At 40.6% G+C, this 20,117-nt stretch overlaps 1 long non-coding RNA gene across 18 annotated transcripts in view; it reads left to right on the plus strand.

Moving 5' to 3' along the window:
- Positions 1-18,295, plus strand: part of LOC141567855 (uncharacterized) — a 33,250-nt gene extending 14,955 nt beyond the window's left edge. For 7 of the 18 annotated variants that reach the window (XR_012490770.1, XR_012490754.1, XR_012490769.1 and 4 more), the window contains 5 exons: positions 471-601; positions 14,537-14,576; positions 15,260-15,319; positions 16,041-16,171; positions 16,782-18,295. This is a non-coding gene — a long non-coding RNA (uncharacterized LOC141567855). Of the gene's footprint in view, positions 1-470; positions 602-5,299; positions 11,550-12,126; positions 12,272-14,536; positions 14,577-15,259; positions 15,320-16,040; positions 16,172-16,781 lie in introns of those variants that run through there. The other 11 variants (XR_012490757.1, XR_012490762.1, XR_012490759.1 and 8 more) reach the window with 11 other exon arrangements.
- Positions 18,296-20,117: the final 1,822 nt, after the last annotated feature.

A 20,117-nucleotide genomic window follows, 5' to 3' on the forward strand; every position in this document is an offset into this window, starting at 1 on the left:
TAATAAAATTAAATTGCTTAACTACAATGTACTAATTTTACTTTAAGAACATTTTTTTTTGGGGGGGCGAGTGCTGAAAACTCCTTGAGATATTTGTGATGAGGCATCATTTCAAAATGAAATCTATGGCAGAACTGTCATCTTTGGGTTCTGGAGCATGCCATCTTGTTGCTGGAAGATGGTATTTGCTTACTAGCCCTTCAATGCAACTTGCCTCCTGTGACAGTAACTGCTACTTGTCTCCCAATATCCATCCTCTTTTCTTTCTTGATAACAGAACCCTAGTTTTTAGCTGGGTTCATTGCCCTAGTGGCTGGTCATCAACCCATACCTTTTGGGGGGGCACTATTTCTCAGCCTCCCTTGCGGTAATATATAGCCATTAGTGAGTGGAAGTGGTACATGTCACTTCCTGTTCTGGCCCATAACAACCTCCCTTGCTGATACTCCACACTCTTTCCCCTGTTACAGTTTGATGCAAACAAGTTTTGGAAGACAAGTGTTGAAGATGGTAGAGGCACAAGATAGAAGAAACCTGGGTCCCATAATCACTTCTTGGAGGACAACCACCTGCCAATCAAGAACATTATTTTGGACTTTATGTGAGTGAGAAATAAATTTATATCATGTTTGAATCACTTTTCAGTTCCAATAATAATCTGCAAGTACCTTATTAACACAGACATACGGTAACAGACCATATTTCCTAGCTTCACTTGCTAAGTGTAGCCAGGTAACTAAATTCTGACTAGTGAGATGTAAGCAGAAGTGTTTTTGTGTGATTTTGCAGGAGGCTACTTAAAGCAAGTTGATTTGGGTGGGACAGGGAACATTTTGTCTTCCTTTGTTTCCCTTCTACTATTGTCTAAAACTCAGACATAATATCAGGAATTCCACTGGCCATCTCAACGACCTTGTGGATGGAAGCCATTTACTAAGATGGAGCAGAGAGATAGAAGAGACTTGGTCCCTGCTGAACAGGGAGCTGCTGGATCAATCTTGGACCCCTTACCCCTCCCACAACACTTTCATCTTAGAGAAAACTCTTCTTGTTAAAACCACTCTTTTGATTAAGGTCCAATGTCTGAAGTTTTCTTTTTATGGATCATGCTTTTGGTGTCAAATCTAAGAACTCTTTGCCTAGTTTTAGCTCCCAAATATATTTTCCAATTTTTTTTCTAAAATCTTTGAAGATTTATGTCTTACATTTAAGTTCACAGTCCATTTTGAGTTAATTTCTGCATAAGGTATGAGGTTATGGTTGAAGTTTATTTTTGTGCCTATGGATATCCAATTGCTCCAACACCATTTGTTGAAAAGTCGATCCTTCCTTTATTGAATTGCTTTTACACCTTTGTCAAAAATCAATTGGGTATATTTGTGTGGATCCTCTATTCTGTTTCACTGATCTATGTGTGTCTCTCTCTCCACTAATCCCTCATTGTCTTGATTACTATAGCTATATAGTAGGCATTAATATCAGGTAAAGTTATACATTGTCTTTTATTTTTATTTTCCAACATTGTTTTAGCTATTCTGGGTCCTGTGTCTTTCCATACAAGTTTAAGAATAAGCTTGTTTATGTCTACAGAAAACCTTACCGGGCTTTTGATAGAAATTACATTAACCCTATAGATCAATTTAGGGAGAATTGACATCCTTACTATGTTGAGTCTTCCAAGCCATGAGCACAGTATATCTTTTAATTTATTTAGGTCTTCTTTGATTTCATCAGCTATTTGTAATTTTCAGCATCCAGGTCCTGTACATGTTTTGTTAAATTTATATCTAAGTATTTTGTTTTCTTTGGAATGATTGTAAATGGTATTATATTTTGAATTTTGGTTTCCAAATGTTTATTGTTAGTATATATAAGTGTGATTGATTTTTGTGTACTGATTTTGCATTCCGTAAGCTTATGGATTCACTTATTAGTTCTAAGAGTTTTATTTGGATAATCCTTGGGATTTTCTATATAGACATTCAGATGATGTCCAAATAGGCACAGTTTTATATCTTCTTTTCCAATCTGTATGTCTTTTATTTCTTTTTCTTGTCTTATTGCAGTGGCTAGAACTTCCAATACTATGTTGAATAAGAGTGATGATAGTAGATATCCTTACCTAGTTCCAAATCTTTGAGGGAAAGCATTCACTCTTCTAGAATTAAGTATAATGTTAGCTCTAGGGTTCTTTTGTTTTTTGTTTCTGTTTTTTCTTTGTGGATGCTCTTTATCAAGTTGAAGTAGTTCTCTCTATTCTTAACTTACTGAAAGGTTTGTGTTTTTGTTTTTGTTTTAATTATGAATGTGGTTAGATTTGTCAAATGCTTTTCTGCAATTGATATGATTTCATTATATGATTTTTCTTCTTTAGCATGTTGATATGATGAATTACATTGGTTGATTTCTAATGTTGAACCAGCTTTGTATATCTGGAATAAATCCTATTTGGTTATGTTGTATAATTCTGTTTATACATTGTTGGTTTCAATTTGCTGATATTTTGTTGAGGATTTTTATGTATAAGTTCATGAGAGATAATAGGTCTGTAGTTTTTCTTTTTTAATACTGTCTTTGTCTTGTTTTGGTATCAGGGTAATACTAGCTTCATAAAATGATTTGGGAAGTGTGCCCTCCTCTTCTATTTTCTGGAAGAGATTGTGTAAATCTGATTTTATTTCTTTAAATGTTTGGTTTAATTCTCCAGTGAAAACATGTGGGCCTGGAGATTTCGTTTTCTGGAGCTTTCTAATTACAAATTCAATTTTGTTAATGGTATAAGACTCTTCAGGCTGTTTGTTTCATCTCAGTTGAGTTTTGGTAGTTTGGGTTTTTCAAAGAATTGGTCCATTGCTTCTAAGTTGTCAAATTTAAAATCCTTTTGCATCCTCTCTTTTGTTCCTGATATCATATCTTTGATTTTATTTTTGTCAGTCTCAATAAAGGTTTATCAATTTTATTAAATTTTCCAAAGAACTAGCTTTTTGTAGCATCGATTATCTTTCTACTATTTTCTTGATACCAATTTCATTGGTTTCTGCTCTTAATTTTAACTGCTCTTAAACTTGCCTTGAGTTTATTTTGCTCTTATTTTTCTAGTTTCTTGAGGCAGGAATGTAGATATTTCATTTGAGACATCTCTTTTTGATGCAAATGTTTAATGCTATTCATTTCCCTTTCCACACTGATTTAGCTGCCTCCTACATATTTTAATATGTAGTATTTTCGTTTTCATTCAGTTCTATGTATTTAAATTTTTTTGAGACTTTTTCTTTGACCTTTACAAAAGTTGGTTTTTGAATTTACAGTGGTTGTTGATTTTTTAAAAAATAATCTGATTATAGTGAGGGGAAGTGGAAGAATTAAATTTAGACATTATCAAGAATCCAGCAAATCAAACATAAGTCACTGTGAATAGTAAAATTTTTATATGATAAAGAAAATAAGAACTGAAGTTAGATTATTAGTGCCTTCTTGGAAAATGGTAATATCTATTCCATGAAAGAGTTCCTTTCATATTGTTTTCTTTACATTTATCATAGTGATTGCTTTCTTCTCTTTTTAAACCTAAATCATTATTTGTTCTCTGTTCAAAAATAACTCAGTCAAATAGATATTCTTGCTAAAGCTATGATGTGAAAATAGAAAAAAATTTCACTATAACCTTTTTGTTTTATTCTGCTTTTATCTACATCTGTTTGTCACCTTTATTCTGGAAAGAAGGATTTCGGCATGATAATACTTTAAAATATGGACTAACACAAAATGTTCCTGGACAACTTTTATTTGAAAGCAAAACAAAGAATTTATTGCTGACTTGATTACTAGAGGCAAAGTAATCAGAAATTCTATGAAAGAAACTGCAAGTTGACCTCTCTTAAAGTTACGTAAAAAGCTGAGGTTGATTTTGTAGTTCTTGGTCAGAATCTCACAACAGTTTACATTACTTTTGTATAGTGTCAGAGGCTTCTGTTACTTTGCCTTTTTTATATCCATTTCTTCCTGAGATACCAGGACCCTAATTTTCTTTTAGGAAACTACCCCTTCCTGACTCCCAGTCCCTGTAATGCTAGTGGAGCTTTCTCTTACCTTTAGCCCCAGGAGGGGGCATGTGGTCCAGGTCTGGTCAATGAGAATTTTAACCATGCTGATTGGTTCAGAAATGAGTATATGTACAAGCTGAGCCTATCAGAGCCAAAATTGTAAGCCCCAGGATTTATGCTAGAATGGAAAAGAGAAACTCTCTTCTTGGATGATTAAACCAATAGAAAGTTAACCTAGAGCTTCTGGTAAACATCTTGTCAAAAATTAGGGAGTAGTTGCTAGAGGATGAAATCATGAGAGAGGAAGGCAGAGCTAAAGGCTGGAGACATATTCCTGAAGACATTGTTTGAGGGTCTGGAACCAGTTCTATCTGAAAGTCTACTCCTGAATTTTTCTGTGTATGTGAACAAATGCATTGCCCTTTATGTGAGTTGTATTTCTGTCACTTGCAACTGAGAGTCTTGACCATATATTTAATTTGTTACTAAATTGATTAGGATATAAATATATTTTTTTAATTGCATCATGAAGCTTTCTTGAATTGGAAAGAGAATGGCCATTCCTCCCTAAAAAATCTCTTACGACTTGCATTCATTTACAGAAAATGCATACAGTTCTTTTGTATGCATCTTCCTTTTATTCGTACACAATCTAAAGATTTTAAAATATACTTGTTTAGTTGCCTAAATGTTCTAATACACTTGTCTTGTCCTTGCAGTTCATATTAGGCAGTAGAAACTATGATGAACATGTTGTTATAACACCCAACAAAGTGCTACTTACCATTAGAAGTTTACTAACAATTTCCCATGGCAAGAAAAGACCATAATTCTTCCTACAGCCTTGTGCAGAAGCCTTCCTCCCTCTCACCCGGGGTAACCAGCCGCAGGAAAGCGTATTCTTCAGAACTCCCCTTTCCTGGGAGGACTAGCTCCTGTTGGCACTGGCACCTTTTGCCTGGGGAATGCAGTGTTTTTCTTCTCACATCCTCTGTGAAGGGGTTGGGCCCACCACAGTTTTCCATTCATGAGGTTGGGTCAAGCAGAGCATCTTATAGCATGAAAAGCACCTCTTGGAAGAGACAGTCCCAAGGAAGGCAGTGCCTGTCTGTGTCGGTGCCTCTGTGCAGGGGCCACGGTACTGGTGAACCGGGAGGGCTGACTATTCTGGGCTCAGCTAGTCGGGATATTATTTGATGCCAGTGGGAACAGTGCTACAGGCCAAACCAAGTTCTTCACGACTATGTATTCCCTAGGGGAAGACACTTCCAACGCAAATGATTGAAGTGGAAACTGGATGTGCCCTCTGCTGCCTCCATAAAAGCTCCGATAAAACTCGCTTAAGATTCACGAAACAGGATCTATCAGAAGTGGCTGCAGCCCTTGTTGCAGAGAATGAACAGTAAGGGGTCTGAATGGAGAGGGAGGGGCACTGACTGGGTGCTCATTTACAGCAGGAGCTCAGCACTTTACTATCTCTGCCACTTCACTGGAACAAGGAGAGAAAGACATTAGGATAGAAGATAATGTTCTGTAGACACAAAAAGATGGAAGAGAGCGCGGCTCGTGAGACGTCACCTCTCTGAAGGTCTACTCGAGGCTGTTCTGGCCGCTTACCCCAGGAAACACCTTCCACATTATTGTAACCGTCTGTGGCCAACTCTGCCATGCAACATACCCAGGCTTTCTGAGTTTGGTGAGCACAGCCATAGGAAGCGGCAGCCTGCCGTCAGAAGGGGAGTAACTGGTGTTGGGAAGGGGGAGGGGTGTATCAAGGCCCTGTGCTATGTCACACATCACACAAGTCATGTGTATCTCAGCAGATCTGTGGAAGTCCTGAGCCTGGGGCCTGGGAATGTGACCTTATTTGGAAATAGGGCTTCGGTAGGTGTAATCCAGTGAAAATGAGGCAATACAGGGTTAGGGTGGGCCTAATCCAATGACTGTCATCCTTCAGAGAAAGAGGAAGAAGGGGAGAACATCATGCGATGGCGATGGCAATGGAGGTGGAGATTGGAGTGATGTGTCTACAAGCTAAAAAAACACAAAGGATTGCCAGAAACACCAGAACCTAAGAGAAAGGCATGGGGGAGACCCTCCCCTAGAGCCTTCAGAGAGAGAGCACAGCCTTGCTGACACCTCGATTTTGAACTTCTGGCGTCCAGAACTGTGAGAATAAATTTCTGTTGCTTGAAGCCACCCAAGTTGTGGTAATTTGTTACGGCAGCCACAGGAAACTAATACACCCAGCTAAAGAGTAAATGCAAGGTACTGTAAAACCCACTGCATGGCTGGAGAGATCACTGTAGAGCTGTCCCAAGTAGTCACAAGGAGCTATGCCGTCTTCGGCAGAAGTGGTGCAACTCGCCAAGGATTTGAGCACCTCTGGATGTGGCCAGACAGATGAGCCCACCATCTGGGCGCTTCAATGGCATGAGCCATGCCTTGTTCTCCTCCGCATGATGCCTTCTGTGCTTGGCAGATGTTGAAACTATGAAGGAGTTCATGGGAGAATGTATTTCAGACGAGTGATTAGCTTTATCTTATGATGTCACATGAGTATTTACCATCATCTCCTATGAAGACGTAACTGGCAAAGAAATCGGACCCGATGCCTTCGTTGGAGAAACCCACTCTTGGGCATTGAAAGACAGACACAACCTTGGGTTTCCTTGAGATTTAACTTGGTCCCTGAAGCCCTGAATAGCAGATGTGACTAGAAACAGCTTTTTTTGTTTGTTTTTGTTAAATCTGAAAACCCCACCGATACTGGGATGTGGCCATAGTTTCTTAACTTTTAGGGCGAGGTGTGTAACTCTCCATTTAACATCAGCCCACCACAAATAAGAACCTGCTGTTTTGTGCATGATTCATGTTAAATGCCTACTGAGGTTCTAGGTGAAGGGTACTGTCACCAGCAACAACCAATAAATGAAATCATACTGGATATAAAACCAGCTACACGGGTCTCCTGGAGGAAAATGGAGCATGTGCGGGTTTCATTTGCTAAAAGCCCAGAACTGAGGCATCTTTTAATGTTGAACATGAAAGTGTTTTATAAACTGTAAAGAAGTCAGTTATTATGTTTATTGTTTTTCCTATTCCACACCCTTGATTAAATGACAAATCCAAAGACTCAGGAGTCAGCCTTTCCACTTCTCAGGGCTATGACTTTCTTTCCCAAATGACAGAGTTCGGGTTAATATCCCAAGGTCCCAACTAAATCCGTTTTTTTCTTTGACTCATGATTCCATCAGAAGGGTTATGCATATATCTAAGCTCCCAAAATATGAGAATACGTTTGGTGACTATTTGTATGTAATAAATTATTTCACGTATGTTTTTTAGAATAGACTTTGTATAATATACGAGTAGAAGACAAAGTTTGAAAAAGTAAAGAGAGCAAGTAGGACACAAGAAAGCATAATGGGAAGCACGTAAGAAAATATATCCATTATAATAATTTAAATTCAACTCACCTAAAAAGGAGAGAGTATATTTATGATTAACGTGAATCTATTCCATGCTCATTGCTAAGTAAATTTTTAGACAAAAAGAGAAGCAAAAGGTGCTGTGACCCAATTAGAAATCCTAGCTGCCTTTGAAATATAAACAGCAAACTTAATTTTTTACTATGTAAAGGAAAAAGTTGAAATAACCCTAACTTCAAGTTATAATTGCATATAACCAAACACCATATTAAAAAATGACTATTGAATTTTTTTGAATCAATAACTTTTCTGCTTCTAAAATGCCCCTTGACATTCCCGAAGTATGCTAGATTGCTGGATAGAGTGTGTAGAAACATAGTCAGGAAATGATCTAGGATTTTTAATTCAGTGGAATCAACATTTCTTGTATGTTTTTATTTGCTTTTTTAAGACAATAGGCCTTTGATTTTAGTGTGTATTCTAGCCTTGGAATCAACTCCCGACAGAGAGATTCCTAGTTCCAGGCAGGGTCCCTCAGAGCCTTTAAACCATGGGTCACAGGCCCCCAAGTGTGGGCAAGACCACAGGGACCATGGGTAATGGAGGAACCTCTGGGTGAAAGCTGGACGCAGGGGAAAACACAATAAGCAGGACCAGTTCCAAACGCTAAGGGTAACAAATACTTAGACTGGCTTGGGCTAATGGAAATGAGGCAATAGGGCTAAAAAAACAAAAACCAAGAACCAAAAAGCTGTCATTTCTCTCCATAACTAAGGATTAGATCTTAATCCTTACATGTTTTAAAAAGAATTTTAAAAACTATTTTAAGAAATATGGAGCAAGAGCTGTAAAAGTGTTTATATATCTCGTGCCCTAGTAATTCTGCTGTTTAGAATTGCTAGGTATTTATCTTAAATTCTAGATATTTATCTTTAAAAAAATCAGAAGTGTGTAGAATGACTTATGAATAAGCTTGTTTAATTAAGCATTATTTATAACATAGGAATAGTTGGAAATAAACTCAATGTATAAAAATGGGGAAATAGTGAAATAAATCCTAGTCCATCCATAGGGGATGCTGTATAGATATTTAAAAATCATGTTGTCAAAAATAGTTGTTGATAAAGGAAATGGCCCAATCTATAGCATTCAGTGAAAAATGCAGCTACAGAACCATATATTCCCTATAAGGTTAAATACGTATGTCTGCATATATATAGAAAACAAATTGGAAAGAAATATACCCAAATGTTAACTCATTATCTCTAAGTGGCATTATGAGATTATAGGTGATTTTTCTTCAGGTACTTTATATTTTCCATTTTTAAAATATTTTTCTACAATGAACCTGTATTGCTTTTAATAGCAGAAGTATTAATTTTAAGGTTATTATATTCATGTGCATTTCTTTAAAATGACATTCCCCCCCACCCAAATCAGAAACATGGACTCTGTACTTTGGCTTTAATGGTAGTAAGTGGAGAATTATGATAAAACATTATATTTTCACGTATTAATTACTCAGTAAATGAATGGATATTTACAGAGCACACCCTAGTTCAATCACCAATGCTTACTGAGCACTTGTTATGATCTGGCCACTGAATTCCTATTCAAGGAGCCAAGGGGCCTCAGTGAACAAGGATGTTAAGTCTGGATGGACTTGTGACTGTCACATGTCACTATGGAATGAGACATTCCTAAAGGTTGGGCAAACTTGACGGAGCTTACTTCCAAGGAGTCTGTCCTTCGCTCAAGGGTCTAAGACCCAGCCCAGCTGCTCAGACAGGTCTGGCTAAATTGTGGCGGCAAAGCTGTTGCAGGTTCCGAGCCCTCGTGATCTCGTGGCTGCCTTGTAACCTGCCATTCCGTCTCAGAAGGAAGTTCTGGTAGTCCTAGAGGCTTGGTTTGTTCCATAGTTGTTCAGCTTAGTACTGTTTAGCCTTCTGTATCTTGATCAGTGGTTGCTGTATTTCTCCATATGTTAGGTTAACAGGCTGATAACTTCCCAAGTCAATTCCCCTCTTCTCTCCCTTTATCTCCCTCTTTCTCTCCAACGCACACATTTCTATTTTCCAATTGCTTTATCTGCATTTTGTACATACCTCTAAATAGGAGAAAGCAGGGGCTCTGAGCTCTGCGCAGTTGGGTCCTCAGGGCCTGTTGAGACCTTGGAGCCGAGGCAGCCTTCCACCCCCGAGAATTAAGGCCACTGTGTGACTGCGGTGGCTGGCTGTGCTCAGAGCACATTTCGAGGCCACATGTGGCTTGTTTGCGGGCGCCTCCCACTGTAAAGTCTGTCAACATTTTACTCAGTGTGGCAGAGCGCCTTTCGGTGAACGGAGAACCGTCTACGCAGCGGGCTTCTGCTGCAGAAGCTGCCTGGGATGTGCCTTCTTCTCGTGTCAGCCAGCGCCTTCCCAGCCCCGGACACGTGGGCTTCATGCGCGCCAGTCAGAGAGGCCACGTGTCAGTTACTAAACAGCACCCACATGCCCGGCAGTTTTGTTCTGCGTAGGGCAGGGTCTTCCACACGTTCCAGGTCTTTACATTCGAAGTGGCTACTCTTCTCTACCCTTCCCTGCCCCTTGGGAAAATGAGAGTCATTTACAGGGATAAACGGGGAAGCCTCACTGGACGATATTATAGCACAGTGGTTAATAAGCGACCTCATTTCAAATCCCATCTCTGTTGTTTGTAAGCTGCGTGTCTTTCAGGAAATTTACTTAAATGTCTCAAGCCTCAGTTTCCTCAAGGGGGTGTGGTCCAGTGACAAAGTATCCCGTAACCCAGCGCCTGGCTGATAGGAAGCCCTCAGTACCGGGTAGGGTTATAATTATTCTACAGATAAAATGTGTGTGTGTGCATGTGCGTGAGTGTGTATCGTGTGTGGGAAGAAAGGAAGGAAGTGACTGGTAAGGTTTGCTTTCACAGTTCCTGTAGCTGGACTTTCTTTCTTTCTTTAGGAAAATCTGAATGTGTCAACATTTCTTATATATCATGGGAAGGTGACTTAGGCTTTTCTGTCAGCTTTTCATCACTTAAAAGAAAAAAAATTTGGGGACAATGAGCAGTTTTAGAGGTCTGTTTGGGAGCTGAGCTGAGAGTAGAAGTAAGTAGGACAGTGAGATTTTGTTTGTTCCTTAAGAAAACCGTCTCCCCTCCACTGCACTGACAATGTAAGGTTTGTGCCAACATATCCTCTCTTCACAATCCCTTCCATTTTTCCCCCCATTTCTTCTCTTTTGAGTAACAGTATCTTTAACAGTAGTTCAACTGTCCAGAAACGGGAAAACTCTGAAGTGTCTCTTAAAGAATGTGAGCTAGTACTGATCACATCTATGTAATAACCACACATGCGGCACATGGTAGCACAACCACCGTAACATCCCCACTCTTTTTGGCAAAGTAGCCATTCTGGGAACTGAGTTCTCGGCAACTGAGAGCTTGTCCTTCAAAGCATCAGAAAAAAAAAAAAAAAAAGGAGTTGAGGGAGGCAAGAAGGAAAGAAGAAAGGAAGGATAGACATTTGGGGTGGAAAACTTTCTAAAATATAATTCGACCTCTCCTACTTTCTGAAAGAGTCCAGGAAACTTTATTTCACATCTTTTTTCCTTGTCTTGGTCTTGAAGTCGTCATAACGAGAACATATTCTAATGCTATTGTATCATAAAACTATCTGCTTACCCAACTGAGATAGATATATGCCTGCATACTAAGAGGACCCAAATCAGGGTGCCTTTAGAATTCCTGTGTCCGCTTTTTACAGTTTTCTATTTCCCCCTTCCCTAGCCTGTCAGCAGTTACTTCTTATTGACATGTACGTCTATAGTAAGCTTCCAGTTTTCTGTTTCTGAAGTGCTAAGGGCATGAAAGTGAAAAAAAAATCACACTGGTTAGGGCCATGTGCACAATAAACATAAGGGCTATTTCTCTTATGAGAAAAGTATACTGGTATGTGTAAGAAAAGCATTTCTCAAGTATAGTTTTAATTTTTTTATATTCCTTGTTTCTAAGCTATTTCCTGGAAATTATGCAATGGTCAGTTCTCTGTAAATAAAAAACATATAAAGTATATTGACCGTGTCAGTTGTATAAGGTTGTATTAGGTTGGTGCAAAAGTAATTGTGGCTTTTGCAATTATTTTTAACCTTTTAAACTGCAATTACTTTTGCACCAACCTAATATTATCAGTTATTCAAATGCTACATTCAGATAATATATTTCTTCAGTGCCCTGAAGTTTTGGAAATGTTAATAGCTCTGTGGATTAAACTGACATGAGAGGAAAATATTTCAAGTCTCCTTCAGTGATTTTTACGCTCATAAAATGTCCTCATTGTATCAAAGGCAGGGTTTGATCACGGAGAAATAATATCCTCAGTAGTCTATCTCAGCTGCTCTCTTCCTCTTGGAGACGCTTTCCCCTTTTCCCAATTGGTTTATAAGGTGCATTTTCCATGACTGGCCATTTCTGCTTAAGATTCTATTGGTTAAAAATGTAATCTAGGCAATTGCCAGTCTTTCAGGATTTCCTGGCAGAAACAGGAATGAGTATTAAAAGTCAGTGGGTTGGGAACAGTTAGTCACCAAACAGTGTCACATCCAACGGTGCGATGAGCCTGATTTAGGACTTTGTACCTGTGCCTCCAGTTCTCTCTGACAAGCCACAGGACCAGAACAGATTGTGGCTGGGCCGGCCTTCCAGAAAGATCCACACATTGGTCCCTGGACCCTGGGAAGCCTCTGCCACCCTGGCACTGATTATACCGGCTGTCATGTACGGAACAATCACGCGGTACACTTTGCAGTCAGCAAGTTTGTCTTGTGTTAACGTTTTACCGATAGAAATGAAATAGTGTTTACCTCAGTTCTGTGGTAAGTCATGTGCAAATAGCACCTGTGACATTTCCAGCGCACATGCTGGACCCCCTCCTTCATATTTCTCATTACCGTGAATAGTAGGGGAGAAGCCAGCAATTGTCAAATCTTCAGGAAATGTTAAAATACTCACCAGAAACGGTTCACAGCGCCGGCTGTCAAGGTGCGTGGGAGGTTACCACTGTCACCACCAGCACGTTCACTGATTATAGACACTCGTCCCAACAGAAACCCAGACTCAACACATAGTTAAAAACCGATGCTGTTAAAAGATATGTCCTCCCTATAACAAGAATCCTCTATAATTAGAATTTTTAAATGTATTAGACTTTAAAAGGATTTCATAAACTGGATTTCATTATACTTTCCACCTTCTTTATTTATGTATCGTTACCCTATGTTAAGCACTGTTCTCAGTGCTTTAAAACGCTGATTCATCTAATGCTAATAACAACTTTGTGAGATAAGTAACGTTAACCCAGTTTAAACTGATGAAATCTGAGATACAAAGAGAGAAATTTGTCCAAGGCCACATTGCTAGTTAGTGATGGAGCGACTTCGCAATCCCAGACCAGGGCAAGTGTAGACGCCCCACATGCTGCCTCCTTGTGTGAATGTGAACATTGGTAGTACGGTCTTTTATTTTCCAGACAACCTGAGCCAAAGTTGATTTTAAAAAATATCTAGTGTATTAACGTGCTAGGGCCCCATAACAAAATTCCAGAGAGTGGGCGGCTTAAACAACAGAAATTTACTTCCTCACAGTTCTAGAGGCTGGAAGTCCAAGATCAAGGTGTTGGCAGGGTTGGTTCCTTCTGAGGCTCTAGATGGCCATCTTCTCCCTGCATCTTCCCACCGGTCTTCCTTCTGTATGGGTCTGTGTCCTAATCTTTTCTTATAAGGACCCCAGTCAGATGGGATTAGGCCCCACTTTAATGTCCTCACTTTAATTACCTCTTTTAAGACCTTATCTCCAAATATAGTCACATTCTGAGGTATTGGAGGCTAGGACTTCAATATATAAATTTGGGGAGACAAATCTACTAAATGGTTATAGTATGCTAGCCATTATACAAAATGACAAAATGAGCTCCGTGTTCTTTAAAAAGAGATAATATTCAAAATGGACATTTATTTGAATGACAAAGTTGAGACAGCTCTCGGTTTTTTTCTAGACGTTGGTTTGACAAGGTTCTCCAGTGTGAAGTGGGTACTATTATAATAGTGCGGAAATCACTGTTTTACCTTTCTCCCTTCTTCTTACACCAAAGTATGAGAGTGGGGGATCTTTTCATCTGTCTGTCTATCATCTATATATCTATCTATTATCTATCATCTATCTATCTATCTATCTATCTATCTATCTATCTATCTATCTATCTATCTATCTCTATCATGATACAAAAATAGCATGAAGATCTACCAATCAAATTTTAATCTTTTCTAAAACAATGCTTCATAGAATTCTATTTTCTAACCAGTCTCAGTTGATGGACATTTAGGTGAATTCTAGCATTTTTGCTTTTCCAAACAATGCTGTAATGCACATTTTTGTCCTATATGTCATGGCAAAATTTTGCCAATATAGTTGTAGGCTAAATTCAAGCAGTGGATTTCTGGATCAGAGGTTATGTGCATTTAACATTGTGATTGATATTGCTAAATTGCTCTTAGAAGAATCTTAATATTAGTAAAATGACCACAAATTTACAGTCCCCATAATAATATTTGCAAATGCCTGTTTCTCCACATATCTTCACAGGCGTTAATTATTATAAAACCTTACAATCTTTGCCAATTAGGTGAAAAATTGTATCCTGTTACCACTTGGCTATGCATCTTTAATTTCGAGTGAAAGTGCTAATCAGACATTTCTTATAAACTGCCTATTCATATTCTTGGCCCAATTTTTTATTGGGTTGTTCTGCTTTTTCTTTATTGATTTGTACTAGCTCTTTGTAATTTAAGGAAATTATCCCTATATTTCTCATATATGTTGCAAATATTTTCCCTGTTTTTTCACTTTTTAAAGGTAATTTTGTACTTCAAAAGTATGTATGCTTTTATGGTATGAAAATTTTAATCTATGGTTTCTACACTAGGCAGGACTTCTCCATACAGAGATAATCAATAAACACATCCATGATTTTTAAATCTCATGGTTTCAAATTTTATCTTTAAGGTTTTTATCCACATGGAATTTATTGGGAATAAAGAGTAAGGTAAGAATCAGCTTAAGTTTAATTTATTTTTCCAAATGTCTAGCCAATGGTTCCAACACCATTTGTTGAATAATTCCTCTTTTCACCACTTTCAAGCAACTCTTACTGCCTTACCCTGACCTACACCCATTGAGTAGCTAATGCCGACCACTCTGGGCAGACGATGGCAGTGACCGACAATCAGAATAGAAGCTACTGTTTAACTTCAGGAAAGGAGAGAAGATTGAGAAGACCCATTATACCACTGCCCCCCACAAGCAGATACCTGCCCCGCCTTGGGGGCCAAGCTGAGCTGCCCCCTCACCCCCATATTTCTGGTCCCTAACTCACCCCCTCCCCCTGATCCCAGGCCTCTCTGAGAACATTTCCATTATGTCTATTTGGCAGTTCTTTTGGGGGGGACATATCAAAAGTGAAAGAGACTATTCCAAATACTGTACAGAATAAGACTTAGATTTGAGGTTGAAGCTTTGCTCTACCATTTACTGGCCACAAAGCTACTTATTTTCTTCTCTTTGAACTTCAGTTTTCTTATTTGTAAAGCGAAAAAAACAATACCCATCTCCCAGGGTTACTGTGATAATTAAATGGGATAAGGCATGTAGTAGGCCTTGATACACACTTGATATTCAACAAGTGTTAGTTTTTTCCCCAGTTCTTGATTATATTTTTCCCGTTTGTAGCCAGAATGGATCCTTCAAAAACTTTCTGAATCAGGCAATGGGAACCTTTTTACAAATGAGGTAATTAACTCACAAAGGGAAAAGTAATAACCAAGGACCATGTACGTTACATGTAATAATTTTTATTTTTTATTCCTATCTCCCCACCCCCCTCTGTCTATCAAACATCAACTTGTTCTCTGTACCTGTGGTTCTCTTTCTGTTTTGTTTTATTCATTTATTTTGTTTTTTTAGAATCTACATGTAAGAAGTGAGATCATACAGTATTTGTCTTTCTCGGACTCATTTCACTTAGCATAATAACCCTCTAGGTCCATCCATGTTGTTACAAATGGCAAGATTTCATTCTTTTTTGTTGCAGAATAATATTCCACTGTATAGATGTACCACACCTTCCTTATCCATTCATCCATTGATGAACACTAAGATTGCTTCCATATCTTAGCTATTACTAGTAATGCTGCAATGAACATAGGGTTACATATATCTTTTTGAATTACTTTTTAAAGTTTTATGTGGATGAATACCCAGAAGTGGAATTGCTAGACCATATGGCAGGCCTATTTTCAATTTTTTTTTTTTTTTTTTTTTTTTATTAATTAGTTTCAGGTGCACAAGACAAAGCAAAACTTAGACATTTATCATTTATATCCCTCACACTGTGTGAACCCCCCTCCCCCCATCCACTATCCCTCTGTACGTTCCCAAAACCTCTCACCTTCCCCTTATCCCCACCCCCCTGCCCATCTAGCAACCCTCAGTTTTTCCTCCATTTTTTCAGGACTCTCCATACTGTTTTCCAGAGTGGCTGCACCGATTTACATTCCCACCTGTGCATAAGGATTCCCTTTTCTCCACATCCTCGCCAACACTTACTGTTTGTTGATTTATTGATGATAGCCATTCTGACAGGTATGAGGTGATATATCATTGTGGTTTTAATTTGCATTTCCCTAATGGTTACTAATGTTGAGCATCTTTTTATATCTCTGTTGGCCATCTGTATGTCCGTTTGGGAGAAATGTCTATTCAGGTCCTCTGCCCATTTTTTAATTGGATTGGGTATTTTTGGTGTTAAGTTGTATGAGTTCTTTATATTTTTTGGAGATTAACCCCTTATCGGATATATATCATTTGCTGCAAATATCGTTTCTTATTCATTAGGTTGTCTTTTCAATTTGCTGATGGTTTCCTGCTGTGTAAAACTTTTTAGTTTGATGTAGTCCCATTTGTTTATTTCTTTCTTTTGTTTCCCTTGCCCAAGGAAACATATCCAAAAAGATATTGCTAAGAGCAATGTCAGAGAGATTACTGCCTATGTTTCCTTCTGGGAGCTTTATGCTTTCGGGTCTTACATTTAAGTCTTTAATCCATTTTGAGTTTGTTTATTTATTTTTTATTGGGGAATATTGGGGAACAATGTGTTTTTTCCAGAGCCCATCAGTTCCAAGTCATTGTCCTTCAATCTAATTGTGGAGGGAGCAACTCAGCTCTAAGTCCAGTCGCTGTTTTCCATCTTTAGTTGCAGGGGGCACAGCCCACCATCCCATGCGGGAATTGAATGAACTGGCAACCTTGTTGTTAAGAGCTCACACTCCAACCAACTGAACCATCCAGCCGCTCCTCTGGAGGCTCAGCGGCAGCTCGTTGTCTTCAATCCAGTTGTGGGGGGCTCAGCTCACTGGCCCATGTGGGAATCGAACCAGCTACCCTGTTGTTCACAGCTCACGCTCTAACCAACTGAGCCATCTGCCGCCCTTTGAGTTTATTTTTTTATATAGTGTAAGAAAGTGGTCCAATTTCTTTTTTTTTTTTCATGTATGTGTCCAGTTTTCCCAGCACCCCTGTTTAAAAAGATTGTCTTTACCCCATTGTATACTTGCCTCCTTTGTGGTAGATTAATTGACCATATAAGTGAGAATTTATTTCTAGGCTCTCTATTCTGTTCTATTGATCTGTGTATCTGTTTTCAGACCAGCACCATGCTGTGTTGATTACCGTAGCTTTGTAGTGTAGTCGGGCAGTTGTTAGCCACATGATCCTTTCCTGGATCAGTGCGCTGGGCACAGCCACCCTGCAAGTCACTTTTGCAAAGTGCTTTTGGACACTGTCTAGGAAAAGCTACCAATAAGCAAAATGGAATTTGAATGAAATCATTTGTCTCTGTGAAAGTGAACAAGGTAGGACTTTATTGACATGGCCCAGATTGTGAGAAAGGTGCAATGTTTGGCATTGTCCTTAATCCATGTGACTTGCTGGGCTGAGGTGGGGGTCCTCTGTGAGATTGTCACTCCTGCCTCTAATGATATGGTAGAAGCTAGGATGGAGCTGAAGATATTTTCCAATAGCCTCATCTAGGCTGCTTGGAAAAAGTTACATCAACGCTGGGAGTCAGCCCTCACCCAGAGAGAGGCAGCTACTGGAGTCACCAGTGTGGACATTTGCACCTGTGACCCAAAGGTCCAGGATCCAAGCCAGCTGCCTGGGAGCCTCAGGAGAGGCACAGGCGCCTCCTTTCCCACATTTGACAGATGTAAGGACCGTAGGCCGGCCCCTGGTTCTTGTCTGAGACAGAGGGGCCTCCCACGTGGGATGGGGCAGCCTTCCCCACACACCCCGTGGCGACTCAGAAGTCCCCCAGGAGGAACAGGAAGCCCCCCATCCCACAGCCTCCCATTCCATGGTTCAACACCCACTCCTCTCCCACAATGAGGCTGGGCCCACAGAGCCCCAACCCCCACCCCAGCACTCCAGGCTGGTCAAGGGCCCAGATTTGCACCTGAGACTTTGTGCCTCAGCCCCCAGCAGAGTCCTGGGAGAGGGGATAGCCTACAGATAAAATGTTACTCCCCACCCCCACGAAGCTGTGCAGTGGCCTCAGGGCCACTAGCTTCACTGAAACAGAGACCACGCATCTCAATTTCAAAACAATTTAAGATATTGTGCTAATGAGAGGGGTCTGCATTTAGATCTAGGAGTTAACAAAAATCAGATGGTTGAAAACAAGAATTTCTTGTAAATAAAAATATAGCTCCACCATGCAGTTGCAGTGATTTTTTTTCCTCAGGCTGAAGATATTTCTCGTCATCCGATCCCTTGTTCCTGACTTTTTTATTCACTTAAAAATCACTGCCATTTGCTGAAGCAGGTTGAATGACTCCTACCTTTTTGTTAAAAAAAGGCAGCTCTGAATGAATGGCTACATTGAATCAAGTCACTAAAGAGCTACTACAGCGAGACCACCCAGGCCCCCAGCACCAGCTCCTGTCCCACTTGGAAGGCAAAGTTCAGTCTTGTAATTAGGGGACCCCTTGTTTCTTCAATAGTGCTGAAGCTCTGTGGGGGTGGGAGGTGGGGGGAGGGATCACCTTTTAGGTAACACAGTAGCCACCAGCCCTAAGGGAGCTAAAGCAGTGAGTGCACTGAGGTCTGTTCTCAGCTCTCTTGGAGGAGGAGTCTGGTCACTGGGCATAGAAGCCCCCACCCCACCCCTGCCCCCCTCCCCTCCCCTTATCTCCCCTTCCTTCCCCATCACCTGTGCTGCTAAGGCCCACAAAACATGCTACCACAAACGATTCAACTGTCATTACAGGAACAACAAAAACTATTTTGCAAAAAGAGAACCATAACTGTTTGGGTTTGAAAAGTTTAAGTGTCCTCTTCTCCTCCCCAGGTGGCCATTAGATTCTGAGGCTGGCGCCTGCGGGAAGAGGGCCCCAGGGTAGCAAGGAGCCACCAGGTCCCTAAGGTACCATGTTGAGTTTCTCAATCTAACTTTGTTTAGCTTGGGGAAAACATATTTTCAGTCCTGAAAAAACCCACTGTGGTTTCTCTCCGACTGCCACCCTCTATAATCGCCGCTTGCAAGAGTTTCACCCTTCTCCCATAAAACCAAAAAATGAGGATGTTGGGCAGACATTCTTTGTTTCTTTTCTTCCATCCCTGTCGGTTCTCCCAACACCAGCCGCTCTGCTCCAGTCAGGCCAGGCTGCCCACTGTCCCCACACCCCCCTCACTCACTGCAGGCTCCAGCTGGCCTTGTCCCACCCCTTTCTCCCGGTTAGATTTCCTCATCCAGAAGCCAGCTCAGCACTCCCCTGGCTAATAACAGCGGGAGACGTGGGTCCTGCCACGCACACAGTGCAGGGACAGCCCTGTGCCATCTGCCAGCCGCGGGGAGCACAGCCCTTCTTCCCTGCAATCGCCCCAGATTGGCCTGCAATTGCTCCTTTGTGCCTCAGTCTCCCTGCATCACTCCTAGCTCAGCAATTCACCCATCAGCCCACAGCAACTGAGCTCCCAGGACGGGTCCATTGCATCGTACAGTGTTTTGCACTCGCGCCTGTTTCACGTGCACGGGCACGTGGGCGTCCCCTCCTCTGCCGAGGCACTGTGAGGTTCCTCTGGTCCTCCAGTCACTTTCTGGTGCCGGTCTTCCCCATCACAGGTTACTCACACCTTGGCACCCGTGTGCTGTTGATGGACCGGTTCCTGTCTCTTCTCCCTCTAGCAGGGCAGGGGCAGGGCTGAGTAACACATTCGTCAAAGCTCCTAGATTCTCTGAAATTGTCGGCTGCTGACTCACCGTGTGAGTGTGGACAAGTCACCTCCCATTCTCAGTCCCAACTTCTCCAGCTTGAAGAATGCGGCTAGAATGGACGCAATGTCCCTGTCCAGAGGGTGACTATTTAGTGCATTGTCCAACTGTCACTTGTAAGAGCAAAAGAAGGGGGTGTTCTGAGGATGCCCGAACAGGCTTAAACAGGTTTGTCCCTGGCAGGTTCTAGATCCCATGGAAAAGTTGGGAGAGGAGCAGGCTTTCCTTAGTTTCTTACCTCAGTCATAGAGCTAGAATAAC

The sequence above is a fragment of the Rhinolophus sinicus genome, linkage group LG12 (genome assembly GCF_036562045.2).
Source record: "Rhinolophus sinicus isolate RSC01 linkage group LG12, ASM3656204v1, whole genome shotgun sequence".
NCBI lineage: Eukaryota > Metazoa > Chordata > Mammalia > Chiroptera > Rhinolophidae > Rhinolophus > Rhinolophus sinicus.